At 40.2% G+C, this 20417-nt stretch overlaps 1 long non-coding RNA gene across 2 annotated transcripts; it reads left to right on the top strand.

Annotated features, from left to right (window-relative positions):
• The first annotated feature begins 174 nt into the window (after positions 1-174).
• Positions 175-20008, top strand: LOC119497682. 2 transcript variants are annotated; one of them, XR_005208957.1, is made up of 3 exons: positions 175-201; positions 18383-18898; positions 18982-20008. It is a non-coding gene; the product is annotated as an uncharacterized LOC119497682 (long non-coding RNA). The 2 variants fall into 2 exon arrangements; XR_005208956.1 differs by lacking the exons at positions 18383-18898; positions 18982-20008 and adding an exon at positions 2945-3423.
• Positions 20009-20417: the final 409 nt, after the last annotated feature.

Raw genomic sequence — 20417 nt, 5'->3', positions numbered from 1 at the left:
CAGTTGAACCTGGAGAAGACTGTGGACTGGGGACTAACAGGACTAACAGGACCAACAGGACCAACAGGACTAACAGGACCAACAGGACTAACAGGACCAACAGGACTAACAGGACCAACAGGACCATCAGGACTAACAGGACCAACAGGACTAACAGGACCAATAGGACCATCAGGACTAACAGGGTGCCGTTCAGACAAGGTGAGTACAAACAAAGAACGTATGTTGCCAAGAGTGATTAAGTGAATATGTTGTAATTTCAGTCGTATATTGTTTTTTTCGTAATTGTATAATATGTCTGAGGTAAATGCTGATATTCCCAACGGCCTCATATGTTTCCTCTGTAATGGCTTTGAATGTATTGCATTATGTTACACGCTTGCTAGCCTATTCAATTGTTGACTTCTGATGTTGTAAAACAGGAGTTCACCAATTTCATTTGAAGGCGCCATAGCAACCAGCAATAAAGCTAGCTCCCGCCATTTGGGATTAAAAGCGACTACCGATGCCAGTAAAACGTCCGCCTAAAAAGTGCCACATAAAAGTAAAAAAAAAAAAATATATATATATATATATATATATATATATATATATATATATATATATATATATATATATATTCTACTGTCATATTCTACCGAAATGGCCTGTGTTGACCAATAAAATACTATAAATATAATAAGGTTTTTCTGTCCAAGATGGCAACAGCGGCTGTTGTAAAACAAAAACACCGGAGTTTCCTCTCTTTGCTTCTATATATTCTTTGGTTTTGTCTCATTCCTGTGAGGCTACACTGAGGAAGACAGGTGTATATTTATATAATTGATAATCATTTGTATGCACAGACTTGGTTTGGACAAAAGGAGTCTTACTGCTGATGTTGTTCCACTCCTGTATATCTGTTGTCTATTTTGTAAAATGTCTTTAATTCAACAGTAGTATCATCACTAGTGTCATCACCCGCATAGGGCTGCAAGATTATGGCCAAAATGATAATCATGATTGTTTTGATCAATATTGAAATCACAAATATTTACATAACATATTTGTATTGCACTTTCACATTAAAATAAACAAACAAATTAGGGCTGCAGACGTTGGAAGAAACTGACATTGCAATGATGTTTTTTCTGCTATATTGCAATATGAAAAAATACAAGAATATTCACTCTACCCTTAGCTACATTTTAAAGGTAAATTCGTCAATCTGGTGTACTTTGAAAACAAAATGAACAACATTAAGAGGCAAAATAAACAAATTTATTGTACGACTTTGTTGAATACTCAATTCTGAATGGTCAATCACGGCGTTCTATGGTCTGTTATTTCTTTATAGCAGACCGTTGCTATGTATAACAGACTGTTGCTATGGGCACAGTTCTGAAGTCAGACTCTGGCAGACCGTTTTTGTGTCAAATTATTGATTTCTTAAGTAAGTAGCTGTGTAATCAGCGGGGTAATGTACAGCTAGCGGGTCATTGTTGTGAAATAAACCTCTTCACAGCAACGCAAAACCACCATCCACAGTCCACCCCTCCGCGTCAGGGTGCGGCATTGTCCTGTCGGGGTTTATTTCACAACAATGACCAGCTCGTTGTACATTATCCTTTTCTTATGCTCTCAATTTAATCATAAACACATTGGTTGTATAGATAATATCCAAAAGTGAATCCAAAACATCTCTATCACCAGCTGGTGGCTGGCTGTTAGTTTAGGAAGCGCTTGGTTTGATATGCAGCGGCGTTTTCTATGAGCGGAGCACGCATTTTAAACGTCAATATTGCAGGCGATCATGTTCATTTAATCGTGGGGAGCTAAAATCGTGATGACGATAAATATTAGATTAATTGTGCAGCCCTTCCCCCCTCTCTCTTTAAAGTAACAGTACTTTTACTTGAGTACAATATTCTAGTACTCTCTCCATCTCTGCACCAAACCCCTCACAACCTCCACATACTCATGTTTACACAGTCTCACAGTCCATTTCGGGCACCTCTCACCTTTATGACACCTGCAAACTAAACTTGTAAGTGCTACCAGGTTAACTGCTAAAAATCTTTGCCTGTTGTCAAAAGTAGGAATCTGAATGTGCCATTGTTGTAGTTTCCTCCTCTGGAAATGTTGTTGTGGTACAAACCTTGAAGCGGTGGTGAGCTTTATTTGCAGGTGGATAAAGGAAGACTTGTATCCCAAGACCACAGTGTGACCTCTGTCACAGCTCATGAATTGATTTTGTTCCCAAGTGGAGCATTGGCAAGGCCAGGATCAATTGTTGGAAAAGTTCTTTGAGAGAGCAAAAAAAAAATCAAAATAGCCTATTTGTCAAGTCAATTTCTTAATTCAATGCATTTTTTTCTTAATTCTTGATGCAATTTGTCAATACCACTATACAATGCCTTCCACTATATGGCACGCTTCAATAGGGATTCATGTGTTTATTCTGACAGCTCCTGAGGTCATCTGAGCCAGTCCTTTCACTTTCCAGTTCAGTCAGATTCAGGATTTCTTTTGACAAGTCATTTGATATCCGTTCAGCAAGGTTATAATAGTTTTGAATTTTCAATCAGTTTTCTTTTTCTTTTATTTTCTTTTCTTTTTGACTTTTTGATTTAATTTTAGATTAGTTTTAGATAGTTTTCAGAGTGTGCTTGCTAGTTTAATTTCAGTTTTTCAGAAAGGTTTTGTTTTTATATTTGCCATTAAAGTTCTGTGGTTCAATGTCATGAGAGTTGATGGAAATTCATGCTGTCTCCTTTTTTCAGTAGTGATATATTTTTAGCTAAAACTGAAATTAATTTACGTTCATTTTTATTTTCTTAAAGGATATCTTTTTTTTTTAAATTTAGTTTCAGTTTATGACAATAATGTTTCCTTGCTTATTTTAGTTTCAGTTTTAGTTTAACCCTGCCCTGCAGTCGAGTGATATCGAATGGTGAGCTGTCAGGTTCGTCCTCATACGAGGTGTGAATGAGAGTGGGGGACGCGAAGACGGACACACTGTCCTCACAGGACCCCTCGTTAGAGTGAGCACCTCTCTGCGGCCTCAATGTCTTGACCTTTGTGACCTCCAGCTGCACCATCAGCCGTGACTCTTTAAGCCCCAGAGGCAATATACAAACCAACACTTGAGTGTTGACACAGTACACAAAACCACCATTCATTAATGGATGGATTACATTATTCAAATATTGTTTGTCTTTTTGATGCTACTCAGTTAGAAACTGTGTTAATTTGAAAGTATTAGTGTGAAAGGGTAATTTGCAAAACATGCCATATGGTGCACAAATATGGCAAATATTAAAAATAATAATATGCTTCAATTACAGTATATTGTGGCAGAAAAATTATGATTTGTCATTCAATCATTATTTTTTGAGCTTTCCAGAATTTGCAAAATGGCTCTTGATTAAAAGGAGAAGAAATCATTTTCTTGCAGTGATGTAAATATAATTTGTTTAACTAAAATGCACTAAAATACATCAATGATATATTTCTTTGTGAATTTCTTTTATTTACTTAAATATTTTCAATAACCAAAGACTAATGCATTTCCTTTCTGTGAAACCTCATCAGGACTGATAGAAAATAAGTTCTGTATGAAGTAGGAATTAATTAAATTAATTTGGAGTATGGGCCATCTGCCAGAGTTTATCATCACTGTCATCCAGTCAGATCAACTAAAGAGCCATTTAGAGTGACGAGACACAGGTTGCCAAGCTGGTTAAAGCTAGATTGAATCATGAAGCATTGTCATGTTTTTAAAATTCCCTGCAAGGGAAAAGACTGGCGAACCAATTATGATAACGAGAATACTTCCTCAGGAAGGCAATGGAAATAATGAAAGAGGCTTTCCGTAACTTTATTCTGCTTGATTTGGTTGGTTTGCTGAGGCCAAGATATTCAAAAAACAGCATTTACAGCCTTAAGCAGCATTATTAATTCATAATAAAAGAGGGAGAGAGAGAGAGATGCATAGCAGGAGGAAGATGTTTCTTTGAACATGCACTTGAATCCAGTCCGATGCGCTTTTGCACAGCGCAGTATGCTTGTCTGAGTTCACAAGCCGATCCTCCCTCCAGGTTTGAAAACTGCACTGGCCTCCCTCAGACCCGCAGGGCAAGGCATTCACATGGCGGGCGAGCTGCATATTAGACACATATGGTGCCGAAACAGATTTAAGAAATAAGCTGTCATCAAATAATCAAATCATTCATGTTTCAGAGAGCAATAATGGAGGTATGTGAGCGGATATGTCCGGGACCTTTTCCTAGTGGGATGCCTTTGTGTGTGCTTGTGGACAAAGGCTTGTTACTGTCTCCTCTCTTCTTCACGGCCACACACGGGACAAACAAACCAGAGATCATCTAAAAATGAAAGCAATCAAGCTTGATTCTGATAAGGACGGCCCGTTGATAGAAATCAGATCAATTTTATAGCAACATTAGATCTATTTATAAATACAGCTGAGCAGAGGACACTTTCTTTATGTCAGGCGGTACAAAAAGTCAGAACTGAGAAAGACTCAGAAATGGGGATTTCAGCTCCTGTTATTTTCAGCACATGATGTCTGATCTAGAAAGGGGCTATAAGAAATACTTTACTGCAGTTGACACTAGGGCTCCACGATTATGGCCAAAATGATAATCACAATTATTTTTGATCAATATTGAGATCAAGATTATTTATCATATTAGTCATTAATTTTAGGGACAGTTTTATTGCACTTTACATTTAAAAAAACAGAGCACTGCTTTCACTTCCTTGTTGTGCTACATTTCTGCTATTGTACACGTTTTTGCATCAAAATAAGACTTAAAATAAGGTTCTTCTTCACCTGAATTCAGTGCATTTCCATTTTGACGGGCAAAAACTAGTTTTATATATATATATGTATATATATATACACAGTATATATCATATATCACTCTTGTACTCTGGACTGAAGCTGCAACATTAAGGAAAGTTTTTTCACAGGCTGCCACTGTAGGGTGCATACGCAGCGGCATGACAGCTCTCATAAAGTGAAGCGATAACATCTCGATCGCCCCCCCTGGTGGCTGGCTGTTAGTTTAGGAAGCACTTGATTTGATGTGCAGCAGAGTTTTCTTTGAGCGGAGCACACATTTTAAACATCAATATTGCAGTCTATCATGTTCATTTAATTGTGGGAAGCCAAAATTGTGATCGTGATTAATATTCGACTAATTGTGGAGCCCTAGTTGACACTAAAATACTACAATACAAGTCCTGAAATTCAGGCCAATGTTTTCAAATTATTCAAGAAAATTGTACCGCTTTTAGGGCTGGGCAATATATCGATATTATATCGATATCGTGATATGAGACGAGACATCGTCTTAGATTTTGGATATTGTAATATCGTAATATGGCACAAGTGTTGTCTTTTCCTGGTTTTAAAGGCTGCATTACAATAAAGTAATGTCATTTTTTAAGTTACCAGACTTTACTGATGACTTTACTAATGACACATTACTGATGATTATTTATCAAAAATCTCATTGTGTAAATATTTAGTGAAAGCACCAATATTCAACCCTCCGATATTGTAGCAAAATATCGATATGGAGGTAATTGGTCAAAAATATTGTGATATTTGATTTTCTCCATATCCCCCAGCCCTAACTGCTTTGAATTTAATCTATTTTTCCTCATTGAAATACATTTACTGTAGCTACAGTTACTCATACATACTGCTTTATTCTGTTTTCAAACCAAAAAGAAAACATGGACCGGGTATCACAATAATGTAACAGTTGAAATTGCTGGATGAATGAATGTTTTTCTTCCAGTCAAAAGTAGTAGCCAGCACTTTTCTCACTGATAAGATGACTGCTGATCAATTCCCACTGGTCCAGATAGGCACTTGGATTAATTAATTAGAGCCTTAGCCGAGCAGCGGCTGGATATGATGCACACTATGCAAGCACTAGAAAAGACAAGCCAGTGCTTCCTGTGCCCTGTCTGCACTCATCGCATCAACGTCAACAGATCGCAGCGTCCTCGTTGAGAAAACAAGCCAGCGCCGAGGAAAAGGGGGGAAAGAACATGCACCACTCCGCCCACCAAACCCCAGGCTCTGCTTTTTTAAACCCGTGCCTCCGCCTCTGCCTGCTACCCCCCACCCACACCCCCACCGCTCCCAACCCACCCACCCTCTACTTGCAACCCTAGGCCATGCGTCCAGGCTGTGCATGACAGTTCGCAACATCCCCTGCCACAAATGTTTTCCCAAAAGCATCTACTTCCGTGACCCTATCAGCAGATAAAACCTCCCCACACAGCCCCTGATGGAGTGCGCCTCTCACTTTTTTGAATGTGTCAACAATTTCTGGCTGGCTGGCCAGACACGGCGTCCTGGCGATGTCTGCCGCGTGTCGTGTACATGTGGATCCACATTTATATGTATTGCTTATGTATGTTTGAATATGTTTACGTCTTTTTCTACATAAAGCAGGCAAAAAAAAAGGCCATGTCATTCTTCCACAACTTAATCAGGAGCTACACACAGGAGAGGGCTGCTGCAGCATGGACCTCCCTGATCATGTTAATGAGGTCCCCTGGCTATGCAGTCATTGAAGTATAATTGACTTGTTCGTCTCTTATCTTCCTAATAGACACTCTGACCCAGAGCACGTTTATTTCGCTATGAGAAATGTCAAGAAGGATTGGAAGTTTCCTCAGTGTGCCCATTAAAACTGAAGGCATGCCACCCTGTCTCCAGCCAGCCAGGGCTGCCATTGGCTCCCTGCCTCATTATGCAGATGCCAAACGTAAATAAATGATTTGCAGATCACTGCTGCCCCCACCGTTCTCCCCCAAACTGTGGTCTTCCCTCCTCTCCCAGGACTGGAAAGGAGGACAGGACGGAGAGGAAAAAACACAAAACCGTCCAGGGAGCACCATGACGATTTGTCTCTCTGGAGCAAAATAAATAATACATAGGTAGTAATTATAATAAGACATGTCCCCGACTTGAAAACCTGGTGAAGCGCATTGATGTTGTTACAGCCACGTATGTCTCCTGGCTTTCAGGACCCATCAGAATCAAACGGGGTAGTGGGTAATGTGGAGGGACCAAGAGGCAAGCTGCGTAAGCGGGCGCCAGGCGAGGGCGAACCAGTGACTGCGGTCACACGCTTGTGGATATGAGGGGGAACATCTGTGCATATCAGCATGTCCCTGCGTGTCCACCATGTCTTCTCGGGCCAGTCGCAGAGTCACAAAGAAATTGCTTTCGGTCACAAAGCACTGTTTGCTCAAAACTGTCTTCCTCAGGGAAGCCTAGTTTCTGCATGTTACATCCTCCGTGTCTCCAAAACCCCCCGTCCTACTACTCTTGTTTGATTAAGAAGATGCAATATAAATGCTAGGGATGCACCAATCTGACTTTTTCAGTCCAGATTCTGATACAGACATCTGGGCTTTGGGTACTGGCCGATAACGAGTACCGATTCGATACCAGTGTTTAATTAATAAGCTGAATGTATCATTGTGTGGAAATGACTGGGATCATTCTGTTATGTGTAAGGCAACGTCAGGCGTGACTTAAACATTGCTTTCCTAACTTAATAAAACTAAATGTACCTTAAAGCTGAAGTAGGCGAGATTGGAGCAAATATGATTAAAAAAAGTTATTTTTATAAAACGGTCGCTATATCGTGACAATAGTACACGAAACAGGTAACCTGAAAAAAATCATGTGCCTCTGTGTCCTCCGGTGTCCACCGTTGCTCCTAACGGCATCTGCAAACAAGCAGTCAGAGCTGATCTGAGGTCTACTGTCCAGCTGCCGTCTATGAGAGCCGGCTGTCAATCACTCACGAACTCCGACCAAACGGTCAAACTAGGCAGCGCTGATCAAATATGAATCAATATTATGTTATGTTAATGCCTATTTCTTTTCTCAAATGTTTTCAGAATCATCTTGTAGTGCACGGTTTAGCTGCAAAGTGAGAACGTTTGTGACGCCGCTGCCATTGTAAAATCTGGTGAAGGAACGCCAAGATCCGGTCACATGACCGGAGCACAGCCAATACGAACGCTCTCTCAATGAACTGACCTGTGATTGGTCAAAGTCTCCCGTCACGAGCTAGATTTTCTAAAGCCTGAAAACAGATCCACTAGGAGGTGCAGAAGTCTAGTTCTCTCTCAGAACACTTGAATTACAATACGCTGAAAGGTTATTATGGAATTTTTGCCAAATGATGCCAAAAATATACTGCCTACTGCCACTTTAAATACGTAGATATAAATTTATTGAATTTATATTTATTATTAAAATAATCAATCGTACACCAGCAACTTGCCAAAAAAATCTTCATAATTAACAGGAATTACAATTCAAGTGTAAACCTTTTTAATGCGGCAACAAACTGGTCAAAACTTAAACAGAAACTCAATTTCCAGTGCATAATGTATATGGTGTATAAACATAGAATTGAATTGAATAGATCAGCCCCATTGTTATATCCGATCCAGCTATTTGAGTCAGTATCGGTCTGATATCTGATCCGGTATCGATATTGGTGCAAAAAAACGTCAGAATCCGCTCGAAAAATACCTAACTTGTGGAGTATGTGTGTCATTATCAAATGAAAACTTCTCATGTTATTAAACCTACCAAAATTCCCATAAGAAATACAGAAATTGGTGTCCTCAGTAGAACTGCTGTAGTGTACAAATATAGAAATGATTATATCAGGCACACAAGTGATTGTATTTGTAGAAGGCATAAAAAAAAGATGTTATTTTCAACCTACTAATATCATTTATGAGAATACAATAAGAACATAGCTGTTTACCCCACTTTGTATTTGCGAAAGGCCAACAAGGCTCCTTCTGTCATTTCTCCTTATTTAGCATGATATTAATGAGATGACGATAGCTGCCTTGTGTGCCCCCTGAAACTTGTATTTTCTGATCAGCTTCTATGTGATCGCGGCACTGGCTGTGCCTTGACTTGGAGACATCATTATAGTAATTACCACAAGCTCTAGTAGTTGCAGGCAAATAATTCTGCCGGGTTCGTTCCCCCCCCCCCCCCCACCTCCCTCTCCCTCCCTCCCTTTGCTGCAGCTCCACAGAGGAGGGGAAATTACATTTTTCACCAAGCCTTTCTGTTGTCTGTATTGTGACAGCGGTCATACTCCATCACATAGCCCCTCTCTCGGCTATGAGTATCTCACAATCGGAGTAATGGTGAAAGAAAAAGAAAAAAACAGAGCAGAGGAAACAGTCTATTTACCACGCAGTTACATACCACCTTTAGCTTATGAAGAGAAGAATAGCTCAATGACGACTTCTCCTCTGCATTCACCTCAGTGGTGGTTCAAAGATCGCTTTTAATTACACAAATCTGGATTGAGGGATTCTAATTAATCTTTTGGTGTTGCCACAAGGTAATAATCTCTTTCTCGATGCATCCGGGGCCGCGACAAATTCACCATCTTTTATTTGATAGTTTTGTATTTAATAATGCAAGGAATGCTTCGAGCAGCCGTAGATGTCCCGAGGATGACCCGTATCCATTTGTTCTGCGATCTGTGAGCCTCTTTTCAACTCATCCAATTGTATGAGAAAAGGCCTTCAGTAACACAATGTGTAAAGTTATCACAGAAGTCCTTTTAAATTAAATTTTTTTTCGAAATGATGAATGTGTGGAAACAAAAGTCACTTTTCTGTCGTATTCTCCGAAAACATCGGTGAAGCATCTCTGCAGCTGCTGACCTCTTGACCCTCACAGATGTTGTGCTGGACAGATGCATGAACGGTTTGAGTAGATCTATATGAGTATAGGCGATATAATACATACTAAGTACATTTACTCAAGTACTGTACTTAAGTACAATTTTGACATACTTGTACTTTACTTGAGTATTTCCATTTTCAGCTACTTTATACTTCTACTCCACTACATTCCAGAGGGAAATATTGTACTTTTTACTGCACTACATTTATTTGACGCATTATATTCTTATATGATGCAGTAATATACTGCAAATCTACCCAGTAGTACACAAAGTAACTACAATCGTCTCCACATCGAGGAACTACGACATTAAAATGCTCTTTTATGTATGCGTTAGTGACAAAAACAGAATAATATAATATTCCATAAAAATATAACACTGTGAAAGGAGCCATTCTGTTTAATGAGTACTTTTACTTTTGATACTTTAAGTACATTTTGCTGATAATACTTCCATACTTTTACTTAAGTAGCATTTTGAATTTGAGAAATAATGCCATATGCATAAAATCGGAGTAAAAAAGTTAATTTTGAGTGAGATATGTATTTGCATTCGTCACAGTCCCTGTAAAATCCAACATCACAGCACTACTTTGGGTGACCAGATCCCAACAAACCAAATGTGGGACAAAGAGTATGTTTGTGTGGGACAATGTGGGACACGTTACCAATGCCGAGAGGTGGTCTACAATTTAGATATGATGTCTATCTAACTTAAATAATGAACATTTCTATTCTGCCTCTTATCTTGTAACATCTCTATGCTTTGCCTGAATGCATCCATAGATCGGCACATCTCTTTTTGCCGTTTCTTGTGAGACTCACATGAACTGTGTCGCTTCACGTCGTATTCCCCCCCTGTGTGTGAAATTGAAAAATAACTGGAAAATTTCGCAAAAAACTCTGAGAATCTCCTTCCACCGGCTTATAAATACTTATAAGTAGTTTCATAGTCTTTGTATATGCATATGAACGCACAATTTTTTCCATTGGGCGTAGCGTAGCAAAGACGGTGACACTTGACCCACGTGTGTGCAGTTTGACAGCAAACACAGTGCCGTGGTGACAGCCTTCCCTGCTTTTTTCACAGCCGTTGGATAAAAGCCAGATTTTAGAAAAGCGTCTGTCCTGCAGTGGTTTGACTTTTGAAAACTAGAGCCAATGAAAATGTGGGACATCGTCTCAATATGTGGGACGTGGGACAAGGGATAAATATTCTGTGGGACACATCTCTTGGCAAACGAAATAAAGTATTGACTGAGTTAATCTTTGCATGTAAACTATTAATAACAAATTGATATAGTGTTCTTGAGAACCGATACCGTATCACAAAACATAATATCATGATACTCGATATTTTCAATATTTTCTCACACCCTTAGGTTTGAGATGCTGCAGGTTGGAAAAGCGTTTTATTTTATTTTTGGACTTTACAACCCAGTGGCTCACCGACATCTATCCTTCTCCACAACCTCAAAGATCCACAGTGTTTTCTGAAAAGTGGAAAAGTGGAGAACCTCCATCTCTGTAGCATCTACAGAGAATTTAGATGTCAGTTTTCACTTCTTTTTCTTATTCTATTCTGCTCCCTCTCGCTTACTCCAGCCTCCCTTATTCACTGACCAGCGCGTCTGAGCCGATTGTTTAGCGTGTAATAACAAACACAATTAGCATATCTTTTTTATTTTTAAAATGATTTTTGATTAAGCACTAAAAGCTGCACTTTGTCACCGCTCTGAAGTGTACTAGAGCGTTAGCTTGTGTGCAACATTTCTGAAGTGCCTTTGTCGTTCGTCACTTGTCGTGCGCCATACTAACTCTCTGTTTAACAGATGAACAATTAAGAGAGATGCAATTAATGCAAAATAGATATAGGAGAACTGGTGAAAAGAAAGGCATAAAGAAAACTCAAACAATAGCGGGATAATATTGGCTGAAAAACACATTATATGGACCTAAATATCAGCAACCACTTCAGACACACACACACACACACACACACACACACACAGATAAATGAGCTCAGGAGGGAGTGAAGTATGCTTTATATCAGCAGCATAAAATATACAAATTGAGAGTCTGTCCCCTCCGATGGTCAGGGTCAGCGTTTGTTTGTTAAACCTGACTGTAATTTTGGAGAGCGAGCTGGATAATTTTTCCACTCTGTAATTAGGTATTCAAGCCAAGGCCGAGCTGGTCAGTGTCTACATTTTCTCTTCTAATTAGCCCAAATTGAACAATTTGTCTCTTCTTTTATACCCCAAATCATCCCCTAATCTAATAGTCATTTACATTCAGAGGAGCGACCGCAAGTGACCCTGATAGACCTCCTACTGCAGCTCTTCAGAACACAGATAAGAGTTGTGACATTGACAATCACCACTGCCAATTAAAAGTTAAAGGTGCTATGTGTTGCAGTTTTTTTTAATGAACAACTACATGTCCCGTAAACACTGTTTGTTTCCTCTTTCACACTCTGGCTTTACTGCAGCTTTGCCCCCAATTCAACACTTCACACTAACACTATTAAGCATTAGGGCCTGGGACGATACACCTATCTCCCGATTCTATATTTTTTGCGATTTTTAAGTATTGCGATTTGATCATACGATTTATTGCGGCCGGCTACGGTTTGTTTTGGTGACGGATACGGAACGGATATGACGTCACGTTACTCTGACTACAACAATAAGAGCGGTAACTTCCTTCTACTTCCACATAGACTGGAGGTAGAAGGAAAACTGTAGTTTTTTTATATGTTCAAAATGTGCCTTCAAGGGAGATTTGTAGAGTATTTAATACTCTTATCAACATGGGAGTGGGCAAATATGCTGCTTTATGCAAATACATGTTTATATTTATTATTGGATATCAATTAACAACATAAAACAATGACAGATATTGTCCAGAAACCCTCACAGGTACTGCATTTAGCATAAAACAATATGCTCAAATCACAACATGGCAAACTGCAGCCCAACAGTTAACAACAGCTGTCAGTGTGTCAGTGTGCTGACTTGACTATGACTTGCCCCAAACTGCATGTGATAATCATAAAGTGGGCATGTCTATATAGGGGAGACTCGTGGGTACCCATAGAACCCATTTTCATTCACATATCTGGAGATCAGAGGACAAGGGACCCCTTTGAAAATGGCCATGACAGTTTTTCCTCACCAAAATTTAGCGCAAGTTTGGAGCGTTATTTCACCTCCCTCACGCCAAGATAGTATTTCATATGATACCAGTATTTTCACTCTAGCTTTAAAACTGACCTACTACCTACGAAAGATCGATTGCGACTGGTGTTAAAACGAATTTGCGTTAACGCTTTATTATTGCATTAACTTTGACAGCCAAAATGTAAATGAATGTATTCTAAAAGACGGGACTCAAAACAGAATACCAGTATCCAACCTGCAACACATTTGACGAGCTTTTACGAGGTCTTTCTCTCCCAATGGCTGTATTTTTCATGTTGGTTCCCAAATTGGCATATGTGTTGGTGTTTCCATATATCAGATTAGCCAAAAACATTTTTGACTTCCTCCATTTTTACACAATAGTCACATTTCATACTGAGCTGATAAGAAGAGGAAAAAAGTAGAAGAACAAGTGGCTCCTCTCGCACAAAAAAAACCCTCATAGATAGACTTTAAATTACAAGTATCTGGTTCTGTACTGCAGTTAAATTAAAAGAGGACCAGCGTGTTTGCCCGAAAAACGGTAGGGAATTGCAGCTGTAATTATTACTGGGGCGGGGGTGAAAAGTGACCCACATATGCTCTTTGAATGGAATTAAAATCACTGACCAGAGCGGATAATGTTAAAATCATCCCACATCCCTTAGAGACATAAATCCAGTCCGATTGGGGCTCAAGTTTGAGTTTGTGTGACAGTGAAAATAAAAATCAACGTGCAAGATGTAGAGGTTACTCTGGTCTAAATCTGTATTACTCATGTGACCAGATTGTAAACATAAAATTCTATTGTATTACATGGGATTTATCTAAAAAAACACTGTCGTGTGTGAGACAGTGACCTTTGCCCTTTCATTGATAACTACAGAATATTACCACTGGTGCTGGTAATCACTGCTCGAACCCTCTGCAAGTGTCTCTATGCAAAGTGTGTGTTTGTTTCTTCTTGCGCATCTGTGTTAGTGTGTTTTCATTTGTGTATGAATAGATTATGACTGTGGGGGTGCACGTGTCCTTGAGTGTGTGTGTGTGTGTGTGTGTGTGTGTGTGTGTGTGTGTGTGCCCCTGTGTGAGCGACAGCGTGTGTTGAACATGTGCTGGCGTTCTCAGAGGAACAGCAGGGCTCTAATAAGGACTAGTCCTGGATGGCAGCTGGTAAACTCTGTCCTCAGAATAGGTGTCCTTTATTCCTACACAAAGGAATGCAAATTAGTCCCAGTGCCGAGTGGACACTGAGAACGGATCCACATGGCACACACACACACACACACACACACACACACACTCTCAAACGCGCATTGAGAGTTGCACCGCAACTTCCCTCAATCAAAAGAAAAACAAGCAGGACTAATGACAAGGCCCACCCGCACAGCTGTTTTGTTTGTTTGTGCGAGAGTGTGTGCGTCTGTGTGTGTGTGTATGTATGTGGGTGTGTGGGTGTGTGTGAGTCGAAGCACGTGCGGTCACCGTGGGTCATTTTCCGCTATGATAACAAAAAGTCTGGTAGAAGTTAGGCTTGCCACGGTAGTTGGTGTTGCACAGTGTTACATGGTGGTCGGGCACACACCGATTACATTATGTACCCGCCGTCGTTTTGCTTTTTTATACAGAAATAGAACCCATTCAGTTAATTTTTTTAGTTCATGACGGACACTACAAACGCAAAGTGAAAGTGTCCGCTGTGTACGGAGTCTCAGCACAGAGTAAGAGGCGTCAGATTTCACACACGGGACGAGAGAGAGTTGACAGACAAGATGATGGCGGAGGATTTGGTGTCGAAGTGAAAAACAAAAGCGCCTATTTGCCATTATTACAGATTTAAAGCTGAAGTAGGCGAGATTGGAGCAAATATGATTAAAAAAAGTTATTTTTATAAAACGGTCGCTATATCGTGACAGTAGTAGATGAAACAGGTAACCTGTCCTCCGGTGCTCCTATCGGCATCTGCAAAATTTTACAGACCGGAAGAAAACAAGCAGGAAGAACTGATCTGAGGTCTGCTGTCCATCTGCCGTCTATGAGAGCCGGCTGTCAATCACTCGCGAACTCCGACCAAGCGGTCAAACTAGGCCGCGCTGATCAAATATGAATCAATATTATGTCACGTTAATGCCTTTTTTCTCTCCTCAAATGTTTTCCGAATCATCTTGTAGTGCACGGTTTAGCTGTAAAATGAGAAAGTTTGTGACGCTGCCGCCATTGTGAAATCTGATGAAGGAACACCAAGTTCTGGTCACATGAACGGAGCACAGCCAATACGAACGCTCTCTCAATGAAATGACCTGTGATTGGTGAAAGTCTCCCATCACGGGCTAGATTATTTAAAGCCTGAAAACAGAGCCATGAGGAGGAGCAGAAGTCTATTTTTTTTCTCAGAACACTTGAATTACAATATGCTGAAAAGTTATTATGGAATTTTTACCCAATGATGCCAAAAATATACTGCCTACTGCCACTTTAAACCCAATGCTATAAGGGAACCATAACATCAATTAGGTAATCGCCGTGAGGAGGACGGAGCGGTCACAGCCAGTGTGTGCGACGCAGCGGCGCTGGGTGGAAACCTGTGGCCCTGAAGCGAAAGCTGGACCGGAGAGGCCAGACACACAATCATCCGACATTAAAGATCAAAGTAAGCGCTCCACACATATTGAGCGTCCTCTTTTTTTGTAAAACGCACGGTGTAATCGGTAACACCGGTGTTGTCACAAGTTTATTAACCGGTGGGAAAATGTCCTAACCGTCACATTCCTAGTAGAAGTCTCCAAACTACACGCACACACTCACACACAGACATACAATCAAAGCACCTCATTTTAAAACCCCACCTGAGAGCTAAGTATGGAGCACCCACTGGTGACCTCATTGTTCCTTTTATAATTTTTTCTTTTTCAAATGCCTCTCATGCTTTTTCACCGCAGCAGCGCTAAGATGGCTGATAAATATCTCTTATTGATTCAAATAAAGTGTTAGCCCTTCAGCTCGATTTTCAAGTTCATATAAATATGAAGTGCGTGACTTTCCAAGTTGGTCAAATTATGCCACTCTTCATATGGCACTCATAATGTTCCAATTCATCTTATTAGAGTTTTGCGCTGAATTGATTTAATAATGGCGTTCAAGAAGTGGAGGCCTTGAAAACAAGTTGATTGGCTGAGGGAGAAAGCAGAGATGTGTGTTCATGTGAGAGGAAACAAGCTCTTGAAAAAACACACACCAAAACTGTATGTATGTTTTGGTGTGTGTTTGACTGTGCGCAATTCAGGTTTGCAGTCTGATATCCATTCAATGAATACTTCATTTGCAATATTGAAATCTAATATCCAGCCATGACAGGAAAAAAACACATAACTGAGATGTTCTTCATAGTACTTTAAGCTGCACTAATCACATTTTTATATTAATAATTAAATAAACTTATGTGCAATTTGAAGAGAGTTCCTTGACAAATCCACAGAGAATTATCACCAACTCTGCAGTTCCCCTCACGTCTACAGAGCATTTTAGAAATTTTCAGGGCCCAGGGCGTCAAATACCGTCACGGCCGTTGGCATTCGATACCGCCGCACAAGGTAGGAGACTCCGCGGGCTTCCCACTAACTACAATGTAAACCCATCTGCGGAAACAGTAAATGCACAGGGAAAGTGCTGTGCTGACGTATTATAAAGAGCGAAAGACACACTGTGAGGGTGGGAGAGGAGGTGGATGAGTCCAACAAACACAAAACTTTCATCTGTTTCCGCTGTTCGTGTCATGTGGTTCACAATATACAAACATAGTCATTTGAAGCCCAACCATGTTGTGTTTTTTACTAACCCTAACTAAGTGGCTTTGTTTAATTTACAGCATTAAAGTGGCAGTAGGCAGAGTGTTTTTGGCATCATTGGGCAAAAATTCCATAATAACCTTTCAGCATATTGTAATTCAAGTGTTCTGAGAGAGAACTAGACTTCTGTACCTCCTCATGGCTCTGTTTTCAGACTTTAAAAAATCTAGCCCGTGACGGGAGACTTTGACCAATCACAGGTAATTTCATTTTGAGAGCGTTCCTATGGGCTGTGCTCCCATCATGTGACCGGTATTTGGTGTTCCTTCACCAGATTTCACAATGGCGGCGGCGTCATAAACTTTCTCATTTCACAGCTAAACCGTGCACTACAAGATGATTCGGAAAACATTTGAGGCGAGAAATAAGCATGAACATAACATAATATTGATTCATATTTGATCAGCGCTGCCTAGTTTGACCGTTTGGTCGGAGTTCGCGAGTGATTGACAGCCGGCTCTCATAGACAGCAGACCTCAGATCAGCTCTTACTGCTTGTTTTCCTCCGGTCTCTGAAATCTTGCAGATGTCGTTAGGAGCACCGGAGGACACAGAGGCACATCATTTTTTTCAGGTTACCTTTTTCATGTATTACTGTCATAATATAGCGACTATTTTATAAAAATAACTTTTTTAAATCCTATTTTCTCCACCTCGCCTACTTCAGCTTTAAGCACGTGTTTAGTGCGAAAAGTGACGCCGTGGGGTCTGACAAAGCATCAGTATGTGACGAGTTGGGATGAGAATGTGTTGGTAATCCACGTAATCATGAACCAGTAAGTATAAAAAGTGACAAACACTTCGTGGGGAGGAGGTCGGGGTGTTCGTACTCCGTGTGAAACCAGAAATCAACGTTGATTTATTTGTCACGTAACTTATGTACTTAAGTTACGTCACTTCCGGAGTTATTTTAACCCAAACCACGATCTTTTCCTGAACCTAGATTTCTTGCCTGAACGAAGTTGTTTCCTGTGAAGACTGAAGTTTATTTTGAAAAGACTGTATGCATGAAACCAGCGGAATTGACACGTGTGTCCCGTGTTGTTTGGACATTCGTAGGAAAACACACGAAAAATTAAGAATAACTTTTTATAAGAAAGTATGCGAAGGATACGTTGAACAGGGGCAGATCAAGACGCTATGTGGGTGATGAGGACAAATAGCAAAAGACAGACCGCTCCAAGTTCAAGATAATTACCACACAAATAGCCAACAAAGTTTTATAATTAATATTCAGAATTGTTTAGATTTAACTATTTGCTAGTGGCATGTTAGCCAGTGCGGTTTGTGACCTTGGGAACAACTAATTTAGTCAATCTGGCTAAATTAGTGGCTTGTTTACAAGCTACCTTAGCGTGTTTCTTGCCACATCGAGTATTAAAAATTATGTAAATGATGACCACAGCTACAAAAATAAAACTTGTGTGGTTATAAACTGGAATTATCCAGGTTTCACTCGGTGATGCAGAGATGATTTTGGTGGATTCTTTTATTCCCCAATATAATCTGTGGATCTTTTTGGAAGCTATAGAAGAGGTGTCCAATGGACCACGCAGTCAAAGCATTTCTGTCATTTTGGTCTCTAGGTGAGAGCTATCAATTTTTAGGTGTCAGGAAGCAACGCAGGGAGCCCAGGATAGAGATTTGCAGCATGGTGCCATATAGAAAATGAGTTCAACGTCCTGAGAATAGCATGAATAGATCCCCTGTCAGATGCAGCAGTGAAGGTGACCCAGTGCGAGGCCAGTCAGACATCAAAGGGTGCCAGCTGTTTTCTCAAACTGAGGGGGGGTGGAGGGGGTCTGGAGGAGAGGAACGAGTAGGGCTGAAGAGGAAGATTGAGATGACACGTTGGATCTCCAGGAGTGTCACTTTGTGTAATAGGCGAGTGGCGGGTATTCATCTGCCTGGAGAAAGAGAGAGGGAGAATACTCTACATGGACTTCAATGAGACTTCAGTAATTACTTATTACTGCACATATGGATGAGATGGGCGATGAGAGGACTTGAGGCGTGCGCAGCTCTTCCTCCATCTGAAAACCACCTCCGGGGTGACTTCAAGAACATCCCTATAATGCTCCAAGACAAAAGTCTCATTACAGGTAATTATGGACTGCCTATATACCTCCCCTTCCTTTCTTTCTCTCCGCCTCACCCTCACTACTTTTATCCTCTCATTCAACAGGAGAAGCAGACTGGGAGAGGGAAGCAGGGACGGAGCGGAGGTGGGGGGTGGGGGGGGGGGGGACAGGGCTATTACCTGGGAGCAGACACTGATCATGGCCGCTGACGCTTTACTGCACTTCCATTCATGTGGAGTGGCTCACTTGTGGGCAGCAATTACCGACCAAATGATCCAAACTGGGCCTTGTGATGAAGTAGCTGGACTGACTTAGTGACTATAGCTGCACTATTCTTCTTTGCTTGTGTGCACAGTATCGTCCTATATGCTTTTAAACAAAGTAGAACTGCTGGGTGAGTGTATGTGTAAGCACTGTGTACGTGTGTGCATACTTTGCATGGACTAGGAATCGTCTGATAAGTGATAAGCAATTAAACCTACAATCCGCTGTTGTTTTTTTTAACAGTATCATGTAATACAAGGGATGGGATTTATTTGGAAAAGAATATTTAGGGAAAGCAACAAGAGAACTCAAATGAAGAACAGAATAAGGACAGGCAACTAAAACACCTGGTTAAATTAGGCGAACATTAACTGAAGTTCTGTGACGGGACGTAAACTCTCGTCTCCTACAAGAATGTCACACACACCAGGCTGTTCGCATACACCGTTTGTAGCGGTGGAAGCTAGTCAATAGAGGCAGAGGACATTGCTGCTCCTATTTTTGAGAGGCAAGAGGGAGATCAAAATATTAAGCAATATTAAGAATAATATTATTAAGAATATTAAGAAATATTACCCTGACAATCACTGCATGCAGAAATTTAAAAAAGACATAAAGACCTTGGCAGATTTGTCATTGATCATATCTTTAAAGACATTATTATGGGAAAATGTGGTGATTGGTTTGATACAAAAAATATATATATATATTCTTGTAATAAATCTGATATGTTTTCTCTTTAATCTTTTATTAATTAATATCATTTTAACAATAAATACCTTATTTTGTTGTTTTCTTGAAGGATTTTGAGTGAAACCACTTTCTAATTTGACTAAGAAAAAGACTATTAAGACTAAGGTTTTAATATTTTTGTTTAGTGTGATATACCCCTGGCTCTTTTGTTATTATTATACTGAATTTGAATTGTGTTCTTTTGTTTAATAAAGAAAGAAAGTAGAGATAAGTTGCCAATTAGTGTAAAATAACGTGACGCCGTGGGTTGGTTTTCCTTCTGTATTCCCCAGTTTTTTCAGTCACCAGACGCCACTGGTTTGTAGCTGTACCTACGAAAAGTAGTGCACTCTAATTCATATATATATTCCACAAATTCAATTTGTATATACACCACGTAATTGCGACGTAAAGAGCAACAAATGCCGCATAGGGAGGAGTTTGGGGTGGATGGGTACGTCAAAAAACACCAGACTTTCGCCCAGGAGACCGCTGTTCGCAACTTCTACTTCTACTATGTTTACTGGCAGATTACAGCCATATG

Source organism: Sebastes umbrosus, chromosome 11 (genome assembly GCF_015220745.1).
Source record: "Sebastes umbrosus isolate fSebUmb1 chromosome 11, fSebUmb1.pri, whole genome shotgun sequence".
NCBI lineage: Eukaryota > Metazoa > Chordata > Actinopteri > Perciformes > Sebastidae > Sebastes > Sebastes umbrosus.
Note: the sequence above shows the minus strand (reverse complement) of the source record. Positions and strands in the feature narration are given on the sequence as shown.